Source organism: Oncorhynchus clarkii, chromosome 27 (assembly GCF_045791955.1).
Source record: "Oncorhynchus clarkii lewisi isolate Uvic-CL-2024 chromosome 27, UVic_Ocla_1.0, whole genome shotgun sequence".
Taxonomy (NCBI): Eukaryota; Metazoa; Chordata; class Actinopteri; order Salmoniformes; family Salmonidae; genus Oncorhynchus; species Oncorhynchus clarkii.
The window spans coordinates 24904908-24929676 of NC_092173.1; the positions used below are offsets into that span (position 1 = coordinate 24904908).

Sequence of the window (24769 nt, forward strand, 5' to 3'; positions counted from 1 at the left end):
ATACAATAACATATATGGAATCATGTAGTAACCAAAAAAATGTTAGACAAATCAAAATATATTTTATATTTTGCATTCTTCAAAGTAGCCACCCTTTGCCTTGATCACAGCTTTGCACACATGGCATTCTCTCAACCAGCTTCATGAGGTAGTCACCTGGACTGCATCCACTTTTCCCAGAACCTTCTTCACCATCCTCGTGACTTCAAAACAGTTTCTCAAATGAACATCGTTATCCAAAAACGTACTCCAACAAGCAATGATTCATCAGCCTCATTTTCCACAACAATTTGAGCCCTTTTTGTTCCATTCTTGGACTTCACTGTTGTCCACTCATCTTTCTCACTAACTGTACTTGATGGGCTTTCAGCCTCAAACAACACTTCTGCTTCCGCGATCTCTGAACACCCTCCCCACTGGCTGGATGGGTATTGAATAAGAAACAAAAAAAACATTGCGGCAAAGGAGGAAAACATCATACAAAATACAAATTTAAACACGTCAACTAACAAAACCCATCCCACTTCTTTAATCACAGTCCACTCCAAAATACATCCCAACACAGGCTCAGGGGGAACATTCATCGACAGGATTTGAAATCATGAAGGGCCCAAAAAACGTTCAGCTGCATTCACAATGATTCCAATTTTCTTAGACTTCTTCTCCGTAGCATTTCACTATCCCTCGTTTGATGAGAAACATTCACTGGTTGTTGTGGTTGTTCTATTACCATTGTTCGTTCCAATCTTCACACCTCCTCCAGATAGAAGACACGCTGGACGCTCCTTACCCTTGCCACCTCATTCTCCTAACAGGGCACTCCAGGAATTCAGGCGCATTTTCACCTCTGCAATTGCAACATTTCACTTCATCCGGCATACCATACTCTTCCCTTCTGCACACACTTGACACATGACCAAATATTTTACTTTTATGACACTGAAGGGGCTGGTGTGCACATAAGCTCTTGAATCCTAGCTTTATATGAGAAGGGATAGACTCTTCATCAAATAACACTAGCATGGATGAAGTTAATTTCTTTTCTCCATCCTCCATTCCTCTTGAGGTGAAAGACCTTAATGATAATCTATGACCTCATGCTGTTGCATTGATTGCTGAGCGCTAATGACATTTTAGATATGTTTCTCTGTGTCACTGGTAGTCAATTAGAGAGGGAGACCATGCTAATTACTCACACTACCGATAAGGCGTTTTGTTGCCCTCCATAAACTTTTCCCAGGCCTGCAATTGTGTGCATCTGTTATATTAAGCAAACCTACGTTTACTACCACCACCCTGGAGACAGAGGCATTCATGTTTCTGAGATTTTGTACTAGCACCATTCTGAAACTATGAGACTGACCTAAGTTGCACAGTATTCTTAGAGTAATTCATTGGGACAGGATCCATAAGAGAGCAAAAAGCATTTTCCTCTAATGGAAGTTTTTTCAGCTCTCTCATAGGCTCATAGCCACAGCCTGAGAAAGGGCACAGAAAATGTATGATGTAAATATAGGACGCTCAGTATTACTGTGTATGATGATGACAAGAGGGGCTTCAACTGTTCCCAATGAGGAGACGTGTGTGTTAGTCAATGTGTTATCCAACAGCATGGTAGTCTTGGCTCCAGGTTTCTCTCACGTTGTTGGTGAAATCCTGTGGCAGAGGGTAACAACATGGTTGTCCCATATCTGTTATCTGGTGCCTGTCTATCCTACCAGTCATCCTGAGAGAGCACACCTGGCTGGGGCTGTAACCAGCATGATAAACACCAACAGACCGACTACCAACTGGGTTTCAGGGAGGAGTCAAAATCATCAACCCTCTTGTGCTGTGAAAATGGATGGGAATGATTTTATGTTTTGACTTCAATAGCCTTTTAGCCTTTACCTTAGTGTCTCCAGCTCTATGCCCTACACTCATATGTATGACTGAGACAGACCTAAAAGGACACTTGAAAAGTACATGCTTGAAATCCTGATTCACAAGAGTATTATTGAAGCAGCTGCACAAAAACAACTATCTGTGTACATTGATGATGGCTCTTTGTGATGATGATTAGGCATACCATTTATGTAATGCAGAAAAACAGGGATACTCAGGGTCACTGCCTGTTTTTCTCACGGTTTTCCTGCAAGTATGAACATGCAGCTGCAAGTCAAAAGTGCTGCAGGACCAGGTGGGTGTCAGAGGGAATCCTTGGGACGTTCACCCCATTAAAGTTGATGTATAAAACGGTTAAGATAAGGGTTAATGGTGCTTTCAAGACAACTGGGAACTCGGGGACGTCAGTTATCTTCAGGTCGGAAAGTCAGCGCTCTAGAAAGATTTTCCAACTTGGAATTCTGAGTTTTATGATCGTTTTCCCAGTCGGAACTCGTTTTTTTTTCAGATTTCCCAGTTGTTTTAAACTCACGGAAGTGGGAAATTTCCCAATTACCAGCTCCCAGTGGTTTTGAACACGGCATAAGGTTGGGTTAGGTAAGGGTTATGATCGAAGCTCGTTTTTTCCTGAGTTCGCAGTGGTTTTGAAGGCAGTGAGGTCGGAAGTCTAAGATTTCCGATTTCCCAGTTGTTCTGAACGCGGCATTAGGGTACGGAGAGACATACCAAGGATCCTTCTCTGGGACCCCCAGCCAGTGTGTATATAGGAGAGAGTTTAGATTAAAGTTTATAGTGTTCTCAAACCTTGTTCTCTTAATCCTTTACACATTACACTGAAGTTTTAAGAAGTACTTTAGATGCTTGTGAGCCTGAGGACACCTACTTCTGCTTCCGGAACATCTTGCAGACCACCTGAACTACATTTAGCATCATCTGCTGGATGCTGGTCAACTATACTGAACAAAAATGTAAACGCAACATTCAACAATTGTGTGGAAGACACATTTCAGTTGAAGGCATTCAGCCGTACAACTGACTAGGTATCCCCCTTTCCCTAACACAACTAGCATGATGAGGCAGCATGGCTAGCTAATGAGCTACAGTGTATTACATACAGTATATTACATCCCAGGGTATGCTACACAATCAATAGAAGCCATCATTTGTGATTCTGGGTCCTTGCAAAGCAATTTATTGAGATGTAGAACACCATTAAGTTCCGCTTAAGTTATGATTGTTATAGATTCTAGTTTTGGAAACAGAAAACTGTATGGAGATCAAATGTTTCATTGATGAGAAAATGTGCAGAATGTCAGCCAAAATCTATCTCGCTCCATCTTCTCCCACTGCCGGCCACTGGGCTTCTTCTCACCAACATATTTCAGATCCGGTGAAATATCTATCTCATTGTTCTGTGGTAATAGTGTACGAGTGGCCAACACACAAACAATGGTGAGAGTCCACCATCTACTGGTAATTATGAGAATTGCATCCACAAGGGGTGGGCCAAAGGTTACCAAGACTCAGGTCCTACTACTGTAAAAACACAACAGCATTCTGGACAAAAATACTAAAGAAATCTGCATTAAATCAGTCAATTCCATTAGTACTGCTTGAGGAAATATGAAAGCAGAACCAACCCAGAACACATAAAAAGCTATTGCAAGCCCTGCTGTTAGCTCTAGCTCTGCAGGTGCTCCATAGAATTGGGACGGGCACTGCTCACCATGGAAGTGTTCACAGGAGGCAACTCCCTCAGGAAAAGTAGAGAATAAGGAGGTCTACAGGTGCAGTTTTGTGAGATATGGATTAACACTTCAAAGAGGAGAACATACAGCTTGAAAATGAGCAATGAGAAGACCACTGTTGGCCAAATAATCATTCATCATACCTCAGGCAGACCTACAACTGCTCTTCAATTTGTTTCGACCTACAGGACCAAAGTAAACAGTTAGGGTATGATGATCCGAATTGTATTATTAATATGTACTTGTAGACCATGAAAACTGAATCTAAAAGCAAACCATATCGTATTATCCAAAACAGTCCGAAAATTAACAGTAGAACAATAATTTAATGAGACTAGGTAGTATGGTAACGCAAGACTAGCATGTTTGTGACTATATAGCCAGAGACATATAGAGATCTGTATATACAGTAGCTCTGCCTACAGCCAACACAATCTTGACCTCAGAGTTAATAAAAGTTCATGGTCAATTATAGAGGATAAGGAGGGCAGTGGAGTGGATAGTCACACACTTGTCGTAACGATGGTCAGTAATCCCACAGCGTTGTGATTCCAGAACTGATGACTAAGTGCATTGGGTCATCATTGAAAAAGAAAAGAGGCATACAAGTATCACTGTGCTTACGTATAAGATCAAATATTATATAATCAAACGTAATCAAATACAAAATGCCAGTGCGACAGATTGTCAGACCCAGATTCAAGGCAGGTGTCTTCCAATCCCTTTCCTTACAACGACCAAAACATTATGAATAGTACATAGTGACTCAACTCAAAGCAAAACAGAAAATATTCTAATATTCCAATTTTTCTTAAAACATTCAAATATTTGTATGTATTTCACCAGGTAAGCCAGTTGAGAACAAGTTCTCGTTTACAACTGCGACCTGGCTAAGATAAAGCGAAGCAGTGCGGCAAAAAACAATAACACATGGAATAAACAAATGTACAGTCAATAACACAATAGAAAGTCTATATGCAGTGTGTACAAATCAAGTAAGATTAGGGAGGTAAGGCAATAAATACACCGTAGTGGCAAAATAATTACACTTTCGCAAATAAACACTGGAGTGATAGATGTGCAGAAAAGGAATGAGCAAGTAGAGATACTGAGGTGCAAAGGAGCAAAAAATATATAGAAATAAATCAAATAGATAACAATATGGGGATGAGGTAGTTGGATGGGCTATGTACAGGTGCAACGATCTGTAAACTGAACTGATAGCTGATGTTTAAAGTTAGTGAGGGAGATACGAGTCTCCAGCTTCAGCGATTTTTGCAATTTGTTCCAGTCATTGGCAGCAGAGAACTGGAAGGAAAGGCGGCCAACGGAGGAATTGCCTTTGGAGGTGACCAGTGAAATATACCTGCTGGAGCGTGTGCTATGGGTGGGTGCTGCTATGGTGACCAGTGAGCTGAGATAAGGTGGGGCTTTACCTAGCAAAGACTTATAGATGACCTGGAGCCAGTGGGTTTGGCAACGAATATGAAGCGATGGCCTTCCAACGAGAGCATACAGGTCGCAGTGGTGAGTAGTATATGGGTGCTTTGTTGTCGATTCTAGATTTAAGTTTGGATTGGAGATGCTTAATATGAGTCTGGAACTGTCCAGAGTAGTGATGCTAAGTGGGTGGGCAGGTGCGGGCAGCGATCGGTTGAAAAGCATGCATTTAGTTTTACTAGCGTTTAAGAGCAGTTGGAGGCCACGGAAGTTGTATGGTGTTGAAGCTCGTCTGGAGGTTAGTTAACAGTGTCCAAAGAAGGGCCAGAAGTATACAGAATGGTGTCGTTTGCGTAGAGGTGGATCAGAGAATCACCAGCCGCAAGAGCGACATCATTGATGTATACAGAGAAAATAATCGGCCTGAGAATTGAACCCTGTGGCACCGCCAGACTGCCAGAGGTCCGGACAACAGACCCTCGGATTTGACATACTGAACTCTATTTGAGAAGTAGTTGGTGAACCAGGCGAGGCGGTCATTTGAGAAACCAAGGCTGTTGAGTCTGCCGATAAGAATGCAGTTGACAGAGTCGAAAGCCTTGGCCAGGTCGGTGAATACGGCCGCACAGTATTGTCTTTTGAGGATGCCGATTATGATATCGTTTAGGACCTTGAGCATGGCTGAGGTGCACCCATGACCAGTTCGGAAACCAGATTGATTGCATAGCAGAGAAGGTACGGTACGATTCAAAATGGTCGGTGGTGATCTGTTTGTTAACTTGGCTTTCGAAGACCTTAGAAAGTCAGGGTAGGATAGATATAGGTCTGTAACAGTTTGGGTCTAGAGTGTCTCTCCCTTTGAAGAGGGGGATGACTGTGGCAGCTTTCCAATCTTTGGGGGATCTCAGATGATACGAATGAGAGGTTGAACAGGCTAGTAATAGGGGTTGCAACAATTGCGGCAGATAATTTTAGAAAGAGAGGGTCCAGATTGTCTAGCCCAGCTGATTTGTAGGGGTCCAGATTTTGCAGCTCTTTCAGAACATCAGCTTTCTGGATTTGGGTGAAGGAGAAATGGGGAGGCTTGGGCAAGTTGCTGTGGGGGGCGCAGAGCTGTTGACCGGGGTAGGGGTAGCCAGGTGGAAAGCAAGGCCAGCCGTAGAAAAATGCTTATTGAAATTCTCAATAATAGTGGATTTATCAGTGGTGACAGTGTTTCCTAGCCTCAGTGCAGTGGGCAGCTTGGGGGAGGTGCTCTTATTCTCAATGGACTTTACAGTGTCCCAGAACTTTTTGGAGTTTGTGCTACAGGATGCAAATTTCTGTTTTAAAAAGCTAGCCTTTGCTTTCCTAACTGCCTGTGTATATTGGTTCCTAACTTCCAGGAAAAGTTGCATATCGCGGGGGCTATTCGATGCTAATGCAGTATGCCACAGGATGTTTTTGTGCTGGTCAAGGGCAGTCAGGTCTGAAGTGAACCAAGGGCTATATCTGTTCCTGGGTCCATTTTTTTAAAATTGGACATGCTTATTTAAGATGGTGAGGAAAGCACTTTTAAAGAATAACCAGGCATCCTCTACTGACGGAATGAGGTCAATATCTTTCCAGGATACCCGGGCCAGAGTAGAAAGGCCTGCTCGCTGAAGTGTTTTAGAGAGCGTTTGACCGCGGACCCATTACAGACGCAGGCAATGAGGCAGTGGTCGCTGAGATCCTGGTTGAAGACAGCAGAGGTGTATATAGAGGGCAGGTTGGTCAGGATGATATCTGTGAGGGTGCCGAGTTTAAGGGTTTGGGGTTGTACTTGGTAGGTTCCATGATTATTTGGGTGAGATTGAGGGCATTTAGTTTAGATTGTAGGATGGCTGGGGTGTTAATAATTAAGCATATCCCGGTTTAGGTCACCTAACAGTACAAACTCTGAAGATAAACGGGGGGCAATTAATTCACATATGGTGTCCAGGGCGCAGATGGGGGGTCTGTAACAAGCAGCAACAGTGAGAGACTTTTCTCTGGAAAGATGGATTTTTAAAAGTAGAAACTCTGTTTGGGCAGACATGGATAGCATGACATAACTCTGCAGGCGGTCTGTGCAGTAGATTGCAACTCCACCCCCTTCAGCAGTTCTAGCTCAGTGGAAAATGTTATAGTTGGGGATGGAAATTTCAGAATTTTTGGTGGCCTACCTAAGCCAGGATTCAGACACGGCTTGGTCATCAGGGTCGGCAGTGTGTTAAAGCAATGATTTTTTTTCTTCTTTTTTCGGGGAGGCTTCTAACATGCATGAAACCAAGGCAAATGTAAGGTGGACTCTCTATCAGTTTTGCACATCGAGAGACTGAAATTTTTTCCCATTCCTCCTTGCAAAACAGCTCGAGCTCAGTGAGGTTGGATGGAGAGCATTTGTGAACAGCAGTTTTCAGTTCTTTCCACAGATTCTCGATTGGATTCAGGTCTGGACTTTGACTTGGCCATTCTAACACCTGGATATGTTTATTTTTTAACCATTCCATTGTAGATTTTGCTTTATGTTTTGGATCATTGTCTTGTTGGAAGACAAATCTCTGTCCCAGTCTCAGGTCTTTTGCAGACTCCATCAGGTTTTCTTCCAGAATGGTCCTGTATTTGGCTCCATCCATCTTCCCATCAATTTTAACCATCTTCCCTGTCCCTGTTGAAGAAAAGCAGGCCCAAACCATGATGCTGCCACCACCATGTTTGACAGTGGGGATGGTGTGTTCAGGGTGATGAGCTGTGTTGCTTTTACGCCAAACATAACGTTTTGCATTGTTGCCAAAAAGTTCAATTTTGGTTTCACCTGACCAGAGCACCTTCTTCCACATGTTTGGTGTGTCTCCCATGTGGCTTGTGGCAAACTTTAAATGACACTTTTTATGGATATCTTTAAGAAATGGCTTTCTTCTTGCCACTCTTCCATAAAGGCCAGATTTGTGCAATATACGACTGATTGTTGTCCTATGGACAGAGTCTCCCACCTCAGCTGTAGATCTCTGCAGTTCATCCAGAGTGATCATGGGCCTCTTGGCTGCATCTCTGATCAGTCTTCTCCTTGTATGAGCTGAAAGTTTAGAGGGACGGCCAGGTCTTGGTAGATTTGCAGTGGTCTGATACTCCTTCCATTTCAATATTATCGCTTGCACAGTGCTCCTTGGGATGTTTAAAGCTTGGGAAATATTTTTGTATCCAAATCCGGCTTTAAACTTCTTCACAACAGTATCTCGGACCTGCCTGGTGTGTTCCTTGTTCTTCATGATGCTCTCTGCGCTTTTAACGGACCTCTGAGACTATCACAGTGCAGGTGCATTTATACGGAGACTTGATTACACACAGGTGGATTGTATTTATCATCATTAGTCATTTAGGTCAACATTGGATCATTCAGAGATCCTCACTGAACTTCTGGAGAGAGTTTGCGGCACTGAAAGTAAAAGGGGCTGAATAATTTTGCACGCCCAATTTTTCAGTTTTTGATTTGTTAAAAAAGTTTGAAATATCCAATAAATGTCGTTCCACTTCATGATTGTGTCCCACTTGTTGTTGATTCTTCACAAAAAAATACAGTTTTATATCTTTATGTTTGAAGCCTGAAATGTGGCAAAAGGTCGCAAAGTTCAAGGGGGCCGAATACTTTCGCAAGGCACTGTAATTAACTTTTGAATCAACATCTTGTATTTGTGTATCCATTCTGTTGATTGATGTATTTGTGGAGTCTTACAGTACATTCAAGAATTAAAGGCATACAATCATCAATTCAATACCATTTAAATTAAAAACAACTAGTCTTACAATTGTATTTATTACCTTGATGTTAAATCTACTAATCCTCCTGCGGCTTGTAGCTTAGTGTATAATGCATTTTCATAAATATTTTGAAATTTAACTAGGCAAGTCAGTTCAGAACAAATTATTATTTACAATTACAGCCTAGGAACAGTGGGTTAACAGCGTTATTCAGGGGCAGAACAACAGATGTTTACCTTGTCAGCTCGGGGATTCGATCTAGCAACCTTTCGGTTACTGCCCCAACGCTCCAACCACTAGGCTACCTGCCACCAAATATCCCTATGAAGGACATTTCATTCCAAAATTCACTTTTTTAGTTTTTTGAAATAAATAACCCGTTTCAAGGTAAAGTTCAGTATATCAATAGGCTATCCGAAGTCAATATACATTTATTGGTTAAAAGTGTATATAGCAAGGATCAAAAGGCTGATAAAAGGTTGAGAAGAATGAGTTCCTGAATTGTTGAGGTTCCCAGAAGTCACACTTTCCTTCTTCACCAGCAAAATGCAGCAGTTGTACTGTTCAACAGCATGTGAACAGATTTGGGTTTCTAGGCAAGGTGGGAAGGTTTTAGGACCCACAGGTCCAGACAGAGACCCCAGAGGTTGTGGCCTGTCTGTCTGAGCTATTCTACACAGAGATGGAACCCTCTCCGAAGTTGGTCTTCCCTATGAGAACATTGAGTAGTGTGGCTCTCCCCTCTCGGGTCTCCTTCTGTGCCTCTTTTATGATGTCATCCAGCTTGTCCTCGTCCTCACGACCAATGAGGGTACCCTTGCCTCCATAACCATCTGCAACTATGTGGTAATCTAGGGAAGGGGAGAACAGAGACAGCATGTTGGATGTGTAACATGACATCCAAAAACATGACATGGGCTAACAGAGACCTTGCATGTGTGAGTATAGGCACTAGAGATCCCCAGTATGGTGGCACTGGGGGTACAGTAGGCCAGTGAAGGCCAGGCCACAGGCCACGTTGCTGCCCAGGATGGGAACCTGCTCCCTGGAGATCTGGCTCCAACCGGCATCGTTCCCCACCAGAGCAATTACTGGCGTCTGGGAGAGAGAGGGACAAAGCAGATTAACTGGTCTGAATGCATGATTAGTTAGTTGATAAGTTGGTCTGAATGGTGAATTGGTTATTACTGTACCTTGTGTCTGGTAAAAGTGTCAAATTCTGCAACACTGTATCCCAGGGATCCATCGCCATAGATAATCCACACCTCAATGAGAACCTTAGTCAGCTAAACTCAGCCAAAAATGGTGTTTCACAACATGAACAAACCGAAAAACCTAAACCCCTATAAAACAGTGACGGATAAGGCCTGCTTGGTATTCTACTGTACCTCTGACTCAGGCCGACACAGCTTGGCTCCCAGAGCAAACCCTCCAACACCAAGGGTTCCAAATGCTCCTGTTAGAATGACCAACCACATCATCCATTAAGATATCAAGAATGTCACGTGTTCAAATTTAATAAACAAGTCCTATTTGTTTTATTGTACATGTTAATACCCCTCTTACTCAAGTGACCACAATCCTATAACACATTTCCAAAAATATTGTCTATTTGTATTTAACACTGTCCACTGAGGATCTTGACCTGGATCCAGCCAGCGGAGTGGGCCCCTTGGTCTCATGATGTATGCAGCACTGCCCACAAAGTCGCCCCCATCCGCCACTATGATGCTGTCGTCAGCCATCAACTCATCCACACGGTGCAGGACACTCAGGGGGTTCAGGTTGCAGTCCGTCTTCTCATCAGCCTTCCCCCTGCACAGAAAACACACAGAGCAAAACACACTTTAACAGGGAACTAATACAACATGTACTGTTTGTGTTTGGTGCAATAGATGTACTGATTAATTTGCATGAAGGTTATTGGTTATGTATAAAAAGAAAAAACACAAAAAAAAAACAGTTGGCTTTCTGCCCAACTGGCTAAATAAATTGTGTACCGATTAGCCTTCTCTTTGGTGACTTCTCCTGCTTTGAGCCTCTATGGCCAGTCCTCGGGACATTTGTGGCCCATGAGGCCTTTGGAGAGACAGAGTAGGAAGGAGCCTGCATCTCCTAAAAGACAAATGGAAATTTTTGTCTCCACAAGATTAAATAGCCAAACAGGAAGTGGCAGCGTTTTGTGAAAGCAAATAAGACTGATTGGACAATTCAGACAACAGTACCAACCCTGAATGGCCACATTGGGCTTCCAGAACATGTCAGAGTTCTTCAGAAGTTGAGTCTTATCTCTGTTGACAGCAATGATCTTGCTGCGCCTGTTCAGCACTCTGCCGTAGCTTAATCGGAAGTCACATACAGTTCCTGCAACACATACCACCATTGTGAGACAGCCTCAAAGACAACAGAAATTGATGAAATGATTGTGGGGGCTGTCTTGTTAGACTTCAGTGTAGCTATTGACATTATTGATCATAGTCTGCTGCTGGAAAAACGTATGTGTTATGGCTTTACACCCCTTGCTATAATGTGGATAAAGAGTTACTTGTCTAACAGAACACAGAGGGTGTTCTTTAATGGAAGCCTCTCAAATATAATTCAGTTAGAATCAGGAATAGGGGAGCTGTTTATGCCCCTTGCTTTTTTACTAACGACATGCCACTGACTTAGTAAAGCCAGAGTGTCTATGGATGACTCAACACTATACACGTCAGCTACAACAGCGACTGCAATGACTGAAACACTCAACAAAGAACTGCAGTTAGTTTCAGAGTGGGTGGGAAGGAATATGTTAGCCCTAAATATTTCTAAAACTAAAATCATTGTATTTGGAACAAAACACTCACTAAACCTCGACTAAATATTGTAATAAATAATGTGGAAATTGAGCAAGTTGAGATGACTAAACTGCTTGGAGTACACCTGGATTGCAAACTGTCATGGTCAAAACATATTGATGCAGTAGTAGCTAAGATGGGGAGAAGTCTGTCTATAATAAAGCGATGCTCTGCCTCCTTAACAACACTATCAACAAGGCAGGTCCTGCAGGCCCTAGTCTTGTCGCACCTGGACTACTGTTCAGTCGTGTGGTCAGGTGCCACAAAAAAGGACCTAGGAAAATTGCAATTAGCTTAAAACAGGGCAGCACTGCTGGCCCTTGGATGTACACAGAGCTAATATAATTAATATGCATGTCAATCTCTCCAGGCTGAAAGTGGAGGAGATTGACTTAATCACTACTTTTATTTATGAGAGGTATTAACATGTTGAATGCACTGAGCTGTCTGTCTAAACTACTGGCACACAGCTCGGACACCCAACGATACCCCACCAGAGGTCTCTTCACAGTCCCCAAGTCCAGAACAGACTATGGGAGGCACACAGTACTACATAGAGCTATGACTACATGGAACTCTATTCCACATCAAGTTACTGACGAAAGTAGGAATAAAAAAAACACTTTATGGAACAGCTAGGACTGTGAAGCAACACAAACATTGGCACAGACACATGCATACACACGATACATACACATGGATTTAGTACTCTAGATATGTGGTAGTGGTGGAGTAGGGGCCTGAGGGAACAGTGTGTTGTGAAATCTGTTAATGTATCATTTTTCAAATTGTATAAACTGCCTTAATTTTGCTGAACACCAGGAAGAGTAGCTGCTGCTTTGGTAGCAGCAGCTAATGGGGATCCATAATGAATACAAATACAAACAACTGTATGGAGACAAAATGTACAGATGGCAGTTTGTGTCTCACCTGCTAACAGCACAAGGTCTGCGTCCATTAGGGCATATTTCCTGTTCTGTCTGATGTGCAAGGGACTGTTCCTACCCAGCATGCCACAGGACATTCCCCCCAGAAAGCAAGGGATACCCAGGGACTCCAGGGCTACCCTGTAACAGGAAAAAATATATGGATTTGCATTGAATGGACCAGAAGTCTGATGATGTGTAATATAAAATGTGGTTGTTGAAATACCTGATGTCGTCTGTAGGTGTTGGAGGTAGGGTTGCCTGGCTCCCCAGTAGGATAACAGGCTTCTTGGCTCTGCTCACCAGCTCTATACACTTTTGTACCTGATGTCAGATCACTAGAGGTTGAGCCACAAGGGTTACATAAAAAACATGCATTCATGTCTATTGGAAATCTGTAACTGGCTAGTACGAACTGACGGCTTCTACCAAATTAAGCCTTTCTCACTGTCGTTAGAGAATGACTGAGGGTTAGAGTTAGTCTTGCCTGATCGTTTGTGGCCTGAGGGATGTGCACAGGGAGAGGTGAAACATCTCTGGTTTTCCAGGCCCCAGCAAACAAGTTCTTTAGGTGATTGTGGAGGTACCTTATGGAAAAACATATACCGTATGTTACTTTCACAAATCACTAGGGATGTGCGAAAGCATGGACCAGCACGATCCTGCTGATCACTTACCAAGTGACAACTTTCCCCATTAGTCCCTTGGGAGGGTTTTTCACTCCGAACTCTTTGGACACCAGGTGGAAGGGGTAGAGTGTGTCAATGGGGAACTCTATGAACACAGGTCCTGGAGTTCCAGACTGGGCGATGGCCAGGGCCTTCCTCATCGTGGGGACGATCTCCCTCACACTCCTCACCGAGGCGCAGAGCTTACACAGCGGCTTGAACAGGGACATCTGGTCAATGTCCTGCAGCGCTCCTCTACCCTGCACAACAACAGTTCACAAAGAGGTCAAACCTCCACAATGGATAGGGATAATCAATATGTATTGTGCTCAGTCACACAACTCTACAGTGCAGGATTATGGTCATTGTTGAGTCTAACTTGCTACTGCAGCGCAGCCTTAGTGTTAACGTTAGGACTAGGGTACTCCCATGCTGCTACACCAGTAAAAGGCCTGACTTTCACCTGAAGTAGTGTTGCAGCAGCTCCCCCTGAGAAGCAGTGGAGACTCGGCCATCTGAGCGTTCTTCACTGCTGTGACTGTGTTAGTCAGGCCTGGGCCAGCAGTCACTGCAGCTACACCTACAGTGCCTGTTGGAGGGAGAATCAATGACAGTGTCAATGCTACAGTATGAACACATGAGTAGACTACAGTGTCCTAAGCAAATTAAACCAGTTCCGAACGGTTCAGGTGGACATGGACAACTGTAATGCAAGGTATTTGTGATATTATAGTAGGTAATGTACGGTACTACTTTACCTGAGAGCCTAGCTACAGCATCAGCTGCAAAGACGGCAGTAGCCTCATGCCTGGTGTCCACGATGCGGATGCCCAGCTTCTCGCAGGCCACCAAGATGGGCGAGATGTGCCCCCCCCACCAGGGTGAAGACAAACTTAACCCCATGGGCACGCAGAACCTCTGCCACACTCTCCCCACCATGGCGAGGGCTCTGAGTCTCAGTCTGGGGGAAGGATTAGAGGACTCAGGTAAAGGACTGAACAGGCAGATCTCAAATCAGGGTCAAGGACAGGGTATAATTTCATTTAAATAACTGCAAAGTTCTGTCGGAAACTAGAAAAGGCCTATTGGTTATCTATATATCGCTATCTTGTATTTAGAAATGAACTGCATATTGTCCTTGTAGACCTAATGCTCCTTATGTAGCCTATTGTATAACTTCTGAAGAACCTGCACTGTGTCGTCATGGCCTTTGTGTTAGATAGCCACAAGGCAGTTCAAAGTTCTCTCACATACAGTAAGTAGGGTTACCTTTCACCTACTAGATGAGTAACTGAGTCTTATGTTGGTTCACTTAGGCTAGGTGAAGAAGCAAGTGAGTAAAATAACACTGTAGTGGGTATGAACAAGGTGTTTTGTTTCTGAGAATACCAGGCTGCATGTGAGTTTCACAGTTGAGACAGCAAGTGAGCAGGCCGACACCAAATTAGAATGAAACATTGTTTACACAGAAGTGACTTGCCTTATGAAGAAACAACTGATACAGTAAACCAAGTTTATACGTTACAAATACTAGTCCTCCGAAGGTAAAACCAACAGAGCACCCCAGCGCGATGGCAATCTCCATTTCCATGCGAAATGTGTCAAAATACTGAAGCGAGTCCTAAAATAAAGCAGTATCCGTTTTGTGGATCGAATAGCTCTCCAGTTTAGGCTGCTGTTCACCCAATGCACAACCTAGTAGCAGTACAATTTATAAACAGGCATTTCACATGCACAATTTACTAGGCTACTGTGCAGGAAACGCGTGGAAAACCAGACTCCACCCGTTCGTGCAATGAAACTAACCATCACATTTCAAATTGAAATTACCGATGATCGCTATTGATCAACGTTGTAACAAAGTTCCGCAAATGTCGCAAAATGACAATTCACAGTCAATAACGCAATGGTCCGCAACTACCGGAATCGTGGATAAGAACAGCGAGGAAGCGAGAGGGATAACTGGGCCCGAAATCTGTCCTCTCCAGCAGGTGGCGGTCGCTCACCAAGAGAGTTTTTGAATGTAGGTCAATGAGTGTCGAATTTCGTAGTCAAAAAATTGCATGGCTTATTTGATCAAATATAAGTTCCGTAATGATATGGTTGTTAATAGTGTACTGATATAAATAGGACATGTGACATCCCAGCAACTTTGAGAAAAAAGCACTTTATATCGGAGTTGTGCCAGGTCATAACTAGTTACCACAGCCACAAAGTCATAAAGCACGCCCATTTCTACAATGTATCTTCTTAAAATGTGATTTTAAACCTATCCCTAATCTTACATTTTTGCGATATAACCATTTTGACTACAATACAGATTAAACAAGTAAGAAAAATGAAATAGTAACACAATAAAATAACAAGACTATAAAGGAGTAACATACTGAGTCAATGTGCAGGGGCATGAGGTAGTTGAGGTAATTGAGATAATATGTGCATGTAAACGCAGCAACTGCGTTTATTTTCATCAAACTTAACATGTGTACATTTTTGTATGAACATAGCAAGATTCAACATCTGAGACATAAACTGAACAAGTTCCACAGACATGTGACTAACATAAATGGAATAATGTGTCCCTGAACAAAGGGGAGTAAAAATAACAGTCAGTATCTGGTGTGGCCACCAGCTGCATTAAGTACTGAAGTGCATCTCCTCCTCGTGGACTGCACCAGGTTTGCCAGTTCTTGCTGTGAGATGTTACCCCAGTCTTCCACCAAGGCACCTGCAAGTTCCCAGACATTTCTAGGGGGAATGGCCCTAGCCCTCACCCTCCGATCCAACAGGTCCCAGACGTGCTCAATGGGATTAAGATCCGGGCTCTTCGCTGGCCATGGCAGAACACTGACATTCCTGTCTTGCAGGAAATCACACACAGAACGAGAAGTATGGCTGGTGTTATTGTCATGCTGGAGGGTCATGTCAGGATGAGCCTGCAGGAAGGGTACCACACGAGGGAGGAGGATGTCTTCCCTGTAACGCACATCGCTGAGATTGCCTGCAATGACAACAAGCTCAGTCAGATGATGCTGCAACACACCACCCCAGACCATGACGGACCCTCCACCTCCAAATCGATCGCGCTCCAGAGTACAGGCCTCGGTGTAACGCTCATTCCTTTTCGACGATAAACGTGAATCCGACCATCACCCCTGGTGAGACAAAACCGCGACTCGTCAGTGAAGAGCACTTTTTGCCAGTCCTGTCTGGTCCAGCGACGGTGGGTTTGTGCCCATGGGCGACGTTGTTGCCGGTGATGTCTGATGAGGACCTGCCTTACAACAGGCCTACAAGCCCTCAGTCCAGCCTATTTCAGCCTATTGCGGACAGTCAGCACTGATGGAGGGATTGTGTGTTCCTGGTGTAACTCGGCAGTTGTTGTTACCATCCTGTACCTATCCCGCAGGTGTGATGTTCGGATGTACTGATCCTGTGCAGATGTTGTTACACATGGTCTGCCACTGCGAGGACGATCAGCTGTCCGTCCTGTCTCCCTGTAGCGCTGTGTTAGGCGTCTCACAGTACGGACATTGCAATTTATTTCCCTGGCCACATCTGCAGTCCTCATGCCTCCTTGCAGCATGCCTAAGGCACGTTCACGCAGATGAGCAGGGACCCTGGGCATCCTTCTTTTGGTGTTTTTCAGAGTCAGTAGAAAGGCCTCTTTAGTGTCCTATGTTTTTATAATTGTGACCTTAATTGCCTACCGTCTGTAAACTGTTAGTGTCTTAATGACCGTTCCACAGGTGCATGTTCATTAATTGTTTAGGGTTCATTGAACAAGCATGGGAAACAGTGTTTAAACTCTTTACAATCTGTGAAGTTATTTGGATTTTTACGAATTATCTTTGTTTATTTATCTATATTTAAATTTAGAACGACAATAACACTGCCTATCCGGACAGCTAGTGAGGCACTGAAACTGGAATGTTTCACACACCTGCATTTGACCTTGAGGACCGTTGAACTTTGTTGTCCTTTATCTCTTCCATCTCACCTTTCTTTGTTGTAATAGTCTGCATTCTGCCACTAAATGTCTTGTTTTTCCATGTATGTAACTTGCCTTATGACTGTGTTCTAGGCTACATATAAATACATGTCTATTATCACATTCAGTGGTAGACCCATCCCATAACACAAAAAAAACATTACATACATACAGCGTGTTACGGTAATCATAGCTTTGTATTTTACCATGTTATTACTATATTATAATAACTAACTAACTTTTAAGAGTTTCTCTAAGAACGTATTTTATCACTACTGTATGTGTGTCTGATGAGGGATGGGCCTACAACAATATACAGTACACCAATAAACCAGAGATAGGTCTACTATACTATACGAATAAGCCAGCAGGGATACAATATGGACAGGTGGTGCTCTCTCTCATAACCACAAAGCCTGTTGGGCTACTTTACACACAGGCAGTCTGATCAAATTAAATTAAATCAAATCAAATTGTATTGGTCACATACACATGGTTGGCAGATGTTAATGCAAGTGTAGCGAAATGCTTGTGTTTCTGGGATGAAGGTGTCTCTGGGATGGCCGTCCACATACAGCCTGTCCTGGAAGAACCCTGGGAAGGAAGGCTTCTGGGGGACAGAGTTCCACTGGCTTGTTGCACTCAATCTGAAACATGGGAGGAGATTCACCATTTAAATAAGGTGGGGCAGAGCTACAATATGAGTCATCTCAACTTTAAAGGTCCAATGCAGCCATTTTCATCTCAATATCAAATAAATCATTTCTGGGTAACAATTAAGTACCTTACTGTGATTATTTTCAATAAAAAAAGTAACAAAAATGGTTTCTTAGCAAAGGGCTAATTCTCAAACAACAATTTCGCTAGGACTGTCTGGGAGTGGTCTGAGTGAGGAGGGGAAAACTGAAAATTAGCTGTTATTGGCAGAGGTTTGGAACTCTTTCTTATTGGTCTGTTAACTCATTTACCATATGGTGATATCACCATGTAAGGCCAAAACTCCATTCCACCAAAACAGGCTGAAATTTCAGGAGGTATTTACACTAAAAGGGCATTATGTTCATTTTCACAATTTCACAGTATTATTCCAACCTCATAGTGTGGAAATATATATAAAACATAGGAATATCATGTTTATGAATGCACTGCGCCTTTAAGACAACCTGATATGCCAGTTAAACTTGCATTGATAACAGATGACAAACTCTAAGAGCCAGAATGGAAGTTAAATGATCAGGACAAACCTCTTTAGGAAGTTTGGCTTCAGATCCAAACAGTAGATTGTAAAGCCCTTTAGAGGCACGTGGTTCAATACAATGTCTCCCACCAGACCAAGAACAGGGTGATATGTGACTAAAGATTAAGAGCTGAATGAGCGAGTATCAATACAATACAATTATTCCAAGACCTCATGGATACTGTCGCTATTTGTTGAACATTCAGGTCTATCCACTTTAACGACTATAAACTGATGTCACAGCAATAAAGGATTACACACAAAGGTCTACAGTACCTTCAATGTATGCTTTCTGCCATGGAATTCTGATTGTTAAAGTGGTAGCAACTAAGAATAGAATAACTTTTCACTGATCATCCAGGGCTTTCCCATAATTCACTCTTCCACAGTTCTCCATAAGTAAACTCAATGTTCTCTCTCCCTTTAATGAAAAATACATAAAACATGTTGAAACCACTAATTGAAGCACTGCAGTCAGCAATGCATAGGACACAGAGGCAATAGAGGAAACATGGCTTTCAGTCGGACTGCAGAGAGTGATTGATCATTGTAACGGCAGACTTCCTCTTCGTCTGAAGAGGAGTAAGGATCGGACCAAGATGCAGCGTGGTAAGTGTTCATGATGATTACTTTAATACATAAACTGAACACTATAAAATACAACCCAATAAATGTGAACATGAACGAAACAGTACCGTGTGGCAGCAAACACCCACAAACCAACAGTGAAACCCAGGCTACCTAAGTATGATTCTCAATCAGAGACAACTAACGACACCTGCCTCTGATTGAGAACCATACTAGGCTGAACACAAAAACCAACATAGAAAGACAAACAGACTGCCCACCCCAACTCACGCCCTGACCATACTAAAACAAAGAATAAAATAACAGAACTATGGTCAGAACGTGACAATCATGTCCAATCTTCCGCTGTGCTATAGGTTAAGCAGCATGGACTTGTTTTCCATTAACAGGCGTGAGAAAAGTTAGTGATTGTGATTCCTCTTTGTCAGAACAACATTTGTCTGAACATTTTCTGTTGGAATAATCCTAGCGCCTTAGTGACAAAAGCATTTATCACCATCACCAGAAGCTTTCACCTCTAACATGGTGTTGAATATTAACTATCCAGTTTTGAAAGCAGCTCAGCAGCACACCTATAGCCTGAATCTAAACACAAAGTATCACTATACCTTTCCCATCAGGAAGTGTAATCTCCACGATCTTATAGTCCAAAACTCCAACAAAGTGTCTGTCTACAAACACCTAGAAGACAAGCCAACTTTATTAGTACAAATTATGTATTGTCATACAGTGTGGACCTTTTACTGTAGTAAATTCATGCCATGTTGCTGTGTCCGTCTGTAGTCACCAGGGCTCAGTCTCTAAAATGTGTCTTGGAGTTCAGAAGGCCTCTACTGCTGATGGTGGTCTCATATTGAGTGTAGCCATAGGACTGACCATTGTTATTGTTCTCCATGTTGACAGGCCCCTCTGACTTCAAGGGCTTGATGATGAAACAATGTCAATGTGGTGCATTCAATTAAATATCAACATCAACCCTTGAGTATTGCCAACTTGCCAAGCAGGCCAGGTCACAACAGACAGTATGCTACTTGACCCCTAGTTCACCTTGTCAGTAAAATGCAGGCTCTCCCACAGTGACAGATGCTTCTGAATGATGACAGGCTCATACACTCTCCTGGCCTGGAGAGAGGGAGCCTCAGGAAGCTTCTCATTTGAGACACACAGATACACTCCAAGCTAGACAATTTCACAAATTAAATATGGTGCCTGTTATTTTCCAAAACGCAAATAGTATTGTATGTGAATGTTTGAAAGAGAAAGCTTACTGTGAAACTGGCTGAATAAATTCCTCAAGAGCGGATACTTGGTGGTGTAATCTCCAGCCTCGGATAACGGAGCATCATAATCTAAAAAAATATATATATTCAGATGACAACATTTTTCTTGGCAAGGAAATGTACATTTGGGAAATGTCAGTTCAAGGGATACATGAAACTGGTTGAATAGCTTCCAACTTGAGGTTTGTAGGTGCCAAGGTTCCCCACAGCTCCATTCATGAAGCCAAAGCTGGTTCCACCATGGAACATATAGAGGTTGATGGATACACCTGGCTCCAGTATCTGTGACACCACAGCTAACATGTCTACCAGAGGAGACATCTCCCACATATTCAAATGTCTACCAGAGGAGAATCAATGCTAGACGGTCGCCACATACAGTACTTAGCGTGATGGATGGATGGTCCACTGTGGCTCAGTTGGTAGAGCATGGCACTTGCAATGCCAGGATTGTGGGTTCAATTCCCACGGGGCAACAGTACAAATTAAAATGTGTGCACTCACTACTATTTTATTTAACTAGCCAAGTCAGTTAATAACAAATTCTTATTTACAACAACAGCTCAGGAACAGTGAGTTAACTGCCTTGTTCAGAGGAGGAGCGACAGATTTTTACCTTGTCAGCTCAAGGATTTGATCTAGCAATCTTTCAGTTACTGGCCCAATGCTCTAACCACTAGCCTACCTGCCACCCCAGTCGCTCTGGACGAGAGTGTCTGCTAAATTTCTAAAATGTAAATAATAGATTAACTTTAAGCGTTGATATAACTAGGGGTTATATGACATGATTTTCATCTCGTTTGTAATGTATTGATTTGGAGGGAAACATACCCTCTGCTGGAAACGCATGGTGAGATTCACTCCAGACAACGAACCACCCAAACCAGTACTCCATTACATGCAGAGGTTTCTGGGGCTACAGTAAGGGAAAAGCCACACTTAGTCTTTGGACCACTATGTTTTCACAGATGCAAGACAAAATAGAAGAAAACACAGACTCATTGGCACTATACATGCATGTACGCTAAATATTGTATGGTTCCGTTGGCCAGTCTTTGAAGGTTTACCGTCTTGTGAACTTAAGAGAGGAAGGGTCAAGAAAAAAAACGTAGCCCCTCCCGGTTGTCTGATATCAGTAGGAGATTATTGATCCCTCTGGATGATAGAGCTGGCCAAAGGAGATACAGTTTCACTATACATTTAGAGGTCACTGCAAAAGTCTATACTGGGCATATAATATAATGCAGATAGTGAGAAACAGTACAGTGTCACATTACCTCCTTCATAAAAGGCATGTATCGTTCATCCTTTGGATATGAGCCGTACTCATTCTCCACTTGAACTGCAATGATGGGGCCTCCCTCCTCAAACTACGAACCTCTCTGCGAACAGATACCAGGACTTGATAGCTTGGATAATAAGGTAACTTATTTACGTACTTGTAGAGGCTTAATTATTGGGATGAGTTTGTCAAAGAAAGGGTTCTCTGCTTCTATGAAGACAGAGTAGGTTGTTCTCAACTTCATGTTTTTGTCATGGAACAGCCAACCGAAATGATTTTTTTTTTTATAAGGAGGTCTCATTGAACATTCCACATGTTGGCTTGGGTATAATTGGACTAACCCCTGCTACAAAGTTAAAGGCTTAAAGTAATGGAAACAACCTGGGCAGCACTCCTAAGTCCCACTCAGCACAGATGTAGGGTCCTGGATGCAAAATCACCAAGAGCCCCAACTCTGCTGCTAGGCTGATGTATGGTGCATTTGGAAAGTATTCAGACCCCTTAACTTATTCTAAAATGGATTAAATTAAATGTTTTCCTCATCAATCTACACACAATACCCAATAATGACGAAGCAAAAACAGGTTTTTAGAAATGTTAGCAAATGTATTAAAAATAAAAACTGAAATACCTTATTTACAGAAGTATTCAGACCCTTTGCTATGAGACTTTGAGCATCCTGTTTCCATTGATCATCTTTGAGATGTTTCTACAACTTGATTGGACATAATTTGGAAAGGCACACACCTATCTACACAGTGCATGTCAGCGCAAAAACCAAGTCATGAAGTCAAAGGAATTGTCCATAGAACTCAGAGACAGGATTGTGTTGAGGCACAGATCTAGGGAAGGGTACCAAAACATTTCTGCAGCATTGAAGGTCCCCAAGAACACATTGGCCCCCATCAATTTTTAAATGGAAGAAGTTTAGAACTACCAAGGTTCATCCTAGAGCTCATCCAAACTTAGCAACCGGGAGAGAAGGGCCTTGGTCAGGGAGGTGACCAAGAACCCGATGGTCACTCTGACAGAGCTCCAGAGTTCCTCTGCGGAGATGGAAGAACCTTCCAGAAGGACAACCATCTCTGCAGTTTTCCACCAATCAGGCCTTTATAATGGAGTGGCCAGACGGAAGCCACTCCTCAGTAAAAGGCACATGATGGCCAGGTTGGAGTTTGCCAAAAGGCGCCTAAATGACTCTCAAACCATGAGAAACAAGTTTCTCTGGTCTGATGAAACCAACATTTAACTCTTTGGCCTGAATGCCAAGCGTCACATCTGAAGGAAACCTGGCACCATCACTACAGTGAAGCATGGTGGTGGCAGCATCATGCTGTAGTGATGTTTTTCAGCGGCAGGGACTGGGAGACTAGTCAGGATTGAGGGAAAGATGAACAGACCAAAGTACAGAGATATTTTTGATGAAAACCTGCTCCAGAGTGCCCAGACGAAGGTTCACCTTACAACAGGACAACAACCCTAAGCACACAGCCAAGACAACGCAGGTGTGGCTTCGGGACAAGTCTCTGAATGTCCTTGATTGGCCAAGCCAGAGCCCGGACTTGAACCCGATCGAACATCTCTGGAGAGACCTGAAAATAGCTGTGCAGTGACGCTCCCCATCCAACCTGACAGAGCTTGAGAGGATCTGCAGAAAATAATGGGAGACCCTCTTTGGAGGGATGAAAGAAAGAGTGATAAAAGAGTGCAAGCTGCCATTGCTGCACTGCTATCACAAATGTTCCAACTCTAGGGACATAGACCAAGAAATTCACTTTGAGACATCATCACCCAAGTGAGCCCGACCAAAACGCGGGCTCATGGACTATATTTGAGCAATATAAATATCTTGGAACTAACTATAAGTTACTCAAACCTCTTCTGGACTGCAAACATACAACATATATACAAAAAGGCCAACAAGGACTGTATTTCCTGAGGAGATTAAATACATATCTGGTCAATAAAAGAATAACAACCATATTCTATACAGCCTTTGATCTGAGTGTTCTCACTTTCTGTTTCCAAGCCTGGTACAATCAGCTATCCATGCAAATAAAAACTAACTGCATAAAATAGTACCGCTGTCAAGCAACATCAGTGGAGTTAATCTCAAGGACATGGAAGCGCTGTTCTTGGAGAGTAGTAAGGGCAGGAGCGAGAATTGCCACCGACCTGACACCCACTCAACCAAGAGAACCAGCTCCTACTATCAGGCCGACGATACTGAGTCCATCTTTACAAAACCGCCAGAGCCCAGAAACCATTAATTCCCACCAGGATAAATCAATTGAATAAATAACTGCTCAACCCCTCCATCTCCACCCGTCCTAAAATGTCCGAACTGAATTACGGACTGTATCCACATGTGTTGTCTGTTGTAGTTATTGCTGGTATTTATGTATTTATGCACCTATTGGTGTTCCCTTGCGGTTGTTTGTTGAGATGCATGACACATTTCCCGAAAGGGGTACACAATAAAACAAGTTTTAAATTATAGACCGTTTAACATAGTACAATATAAAGGTTGAAGCTGACCAACGACGTCAGAAATAATAGCGTCATTTAACGGATAGTTGGGCTGGGCAAGACCGTGGTGGCTACAGTCCAGCGTGTGTTATGCGTGTGTGAGGGCGAGTCAGATAATTACACGTGTAAAAAGATATGTTTTTCCCCCCATTACAATCTGTAAACAGTAGGTTGGAGCGCCATGTGGTAATTCCTTTTTTTCGCAAATCCGCCTGATCTGTCTTTTTACTGATTTTGGTTGTAAGGACAAAACATTAGTGTTGCCTCCCAGTCGGTTGCCTACAATATACAACTATCCGTTTCATAATGCATATTGAAAGCGAGCAATATCCTACGTCTATCAAAACGCACCTTCAGCGTACAAAGTAAAGGCTATAGCATAATGAACGTCGAATTATGATAGCCTAATGAGAAACAGTGTGGGCTTTGTCAGAACTAACAAGCAGACTTTCCACTTGCATTAGGATTGGAGATTTGTGTAATTCCGTTGAATATGGATATTTTAATTCAATGTGGTCTATAGCGCTCACCTGTATTTTCCCCTAGAGTGAATTGCCTGTACTACAGTATTATTAGCCTATTCAGAAGTCTGTTCTT

At 42.9% G+C, this 24769-nt stretch overlaps 1 non-coding gene and 2 pseudogenes across 1 annotated transcript; 1 reads left to right on the plus strand and 2 right to left on the minus strand.

Moving 5' to 3' along the window:
- Positions 1–9345: 9345 nt before the first annotated feature.
- LOC139386177 (2-hydroxyacyl-CoA lyase 2-like) lies at positions 9346–15002 on the minus strand (annotated as a pseudogene).
- A 2717-nt stretch (positions 15003–17719) lies between these two features.
- LOC139385742 (beta-galactosidase-1-like protein 2) lies at positions 17720–22590 on the minus strand (annotated as a pseudogene).
- Positions 20765–20839, plus strand: trnaa-ugc (transfer RNA alanine (anticodon UGC)). The gene has a single exon. It is a non-coding gene; the product is annotated as a tRNA-Ala (tRNA).
- Positions 22591–24769: the final 2179 nt, after the last annotated feature.